Genomic DNA, 2,938 nt, shown 5'->3' with positions numbered 1-2,938 from the left:
CCCTTCAACCACTTACAGCCATCCAAAGGATTCATGTTGGTAAATTGGTGAAGAAATACGGTGATGACTATCAGGTTTGGAGGATGAGTCTGGAGTTGTCTTGGTACTTCTCAATTTGATGGTTTTGTTCCGTTTTTTCTGAAAGATTTCTTGTTTTGCAGAGCATGTTCATGGATACTAAACTAAACCAAATGCAGCATTATAAAAGCATATGCTTAGATACTCCATAAATGCAACAATTTTTGTTAAACAAGGTCAAACGCAGAGACATTTTAGAGCCGATTTCCTTGACATCACATGAAAACGTGACATCAAAACAAATACAAGATAGTATTTTAAAAAAAACTAAAACAAGATAGTTGCTACTACTAAAGGATGAAAGGACATAAAAATTGATAAAATTATAAATTTAACCATAATGATTAGAAACATAAAATATCAAACACAAGATCAAATATAACATAGAAATCCTGACTTATTTTCCCATTCATAGCAACCAGATAAGAAATAGAAAGAAGATCGTCATCTCAGAAAACCAGACAGCTTATCCCCTGCAAGAGTCAAGTTCAGTGGCTTGACGTTGTTTCCCTTCAAGAAGTTCGTGTACCAAAGGCCAGAAAGCTTCTCGTATCTTTTCAAATCTTTGTCGTTCAAATCTACATAATACATGGATTCAAATCCATTCAGTAACTCCAGACAATCCAAGAATGACCACACGACGTAACCCTTTGTGTTTGATCCATTTCTTCAAGCATAACAACCCAATTCAAGAAATAAAATGAGAACAAAACGAAAAATTGAAGTTATCTGCAAATCATAATCCCATGCAAGCTAATGTCCCATCGGCTTTTTGCACAACCAATTGCAACACCAGGGCATTTAAAGCAGAAGAATTTTTTTGTACATCAATTACTTCATCGGCAGTACAGGATTGACTTTTGGGCAATGGAAGAACAAACAAACATTCGAATTGATGAATTAAGTTTATATGTAAATGTCAAAGGTAGACAAGACAGTGCTTTGGATGCGTTTTATTTCCCATATTTTATATACATGCATGAGGAACTGAGCATGAGAGAGAAACATTTCCGAGTCAATGATTGATTAGGAACTGCGGGGTTTTTGTATGCTACGTATAGAATCATCTGGTACAATTTGCTGTTTACTATTCTTGTATGCTACGTATAGAATCATTTGGCCGATTCCCAACGTCAACCCTAAAATGTTTGGTGCCTGTAAAAACGAAATCATATATGCACCAAACATTTTAGGGTTGACGTTGGGAATCGGCCAAATGATTCTATACGTAGCATACAAGAATAGTAAACAGCAAATTGTACCAGATGATTCTATACGTAGCATACAAAAACCCCGCAGTTCCTAATCAATCATTGACTCGGAAATGTTTCTCTCTCATGCTCAATTCCTCATGCATGTATATAAAATATCGGAAATAAAACGCATCCAAAGCACTGTCTTGTCTACCTTTGAATATATGATTTCGTTTTTACAGGCACCAAACATTTTAGGGTTGACGTTGGGAATCGGCCAGATGATTCTATACGTAGCATACAAGAACAGTAAACAACAAATTGTACCAGATGATTCTATACGTAGCATACAAGAACCGATATATATATATATATATTAAAAGATTTTACAGTGATTTATATATATACGTAATAAAATATTTTCTCCACTTATACCGCAATATAGTAATCCTCTATCAAAAGACCATAAATTAACCATATCACCGCAGATAGCATGAGCAAGAAGGAGAGCCAAAATGGCATGAACTCCACACTCTTGGTTCTCATAACTCGTCTCTGCATGAAAATTATATATGAAAGTTTCACGAGAAAATCGAAATAAATATGTGTTGCTTAATTATTAAAATGTTTGTGATTATACCATGATGCCAAAAGGAGAAGCAAAAACAGCAACAGAGAAGCCGACACATATCCAACCAATAATTTTCACTCTCCTAAACAACATATAGGAGCAAGCAACGATACATCCAAAGGTTAATGAATTGAAGAGAAGGAGAATTTTTGTGGTTGAAATCTGCAAAAATATATTTAAAAAAGTGAAATAAATTTCAAGAAAATAAAATGAAGAACTAGCTAGCTAGGGAATATTGATCAATTATGGAATAACGAACCTTTGATTCTTTTTTCGCATATAGCATGAAAACGGCGAGATAGCTATGAAATTAGCTCGAACACGACACCGACACTGTTTATGACGAGAATAATGGTATTTGGCTTCAGCAACGCATAATACATGTACATCATGGCACTGAATAAAGCCACTGAATAAGGTATCGGTTGGAATCCCTCGGTGGACTTGTGCTTGAAAATTTTGCGAAATGTCGGTCTGCAAGTAAAACGAAAAACTAGCTAAGAAATTAATAGATCTCTCATGAATATATGACATATTTATTTCAATAGGGTGGGTTCTTACACTGGTGATAAGTAAACCAACAAGGACGAGAAGTGGCCTCGAAAAATTGGAAAAAAGAAAGAAAGAAAAAAAAAAAAGAAGTGATGGCGTTAGTATAGATCCAACAATTTGCTACAATATACAAAAAAATTGAGATGTAGAATTTTGCATCAGTTACCAAAAATGCCAAACGCCAAGGCCACCTCTACACGTGAAAAGAAAACGGCGAACATGATCGGTGAGTACTGTAGCAATAAGCTAGGATTGGTTGAGAGCGAGCTGTATCATTCATTTAGGTAGCTAGCAATTTATAGATAAAGATCCGTGCCTAGCTATTCGATACGTGAGGAGTTAGTTAGGTGATTGCAGGTTGAGAGCTGTGTGCGTAGCTAGCTATTCGATACGGCTCCTCAACCCCCCATCTTAGGGTTGATTAATTAATGTAGTGGGAGTGGTTGAATCATTGATGGGTTTCCTTTTCTTTCTGGTTTTTACA

The 2,938-nt window shown here is 35.6% G+C and overlaps 1 pseudogene; it reads right to left on the bottom strand.

Annotated features, from left to right (window-relative positions):
- Positions 1 to 522: 522 nt before the first annotated feature.
- On the bottom strand, positions 523 to 2,675 carry LOC140888814 (bidirectional sugar transporter SWEET14-like; annotated as a pseudogene).
- Between the last annotated feature and the right edge of the window lie 263 nt (positions 2,676 to 2,938).

Source organism: Henckelia pumila, chromosome 3, assembly GCF_033568475.1.
Source record: "Henckelia pumila isolate YLH828 chromosome 3, ASM3356847v2, whole genome shotgun sequence".
In the NCBI taxonomy this organism is placed as follows: Eukaryota; Viridiplantae; Streptophyta; class Magnoliopsida; order Lamiales; family Gesneriaceae; genus Henckelia; species Henckelia pumila.
The sequence above is the reverse complement of the archived record's forward strand: the minus strand, read 5'-3'. Positions and strand labels throughout refer to the sequence as shown.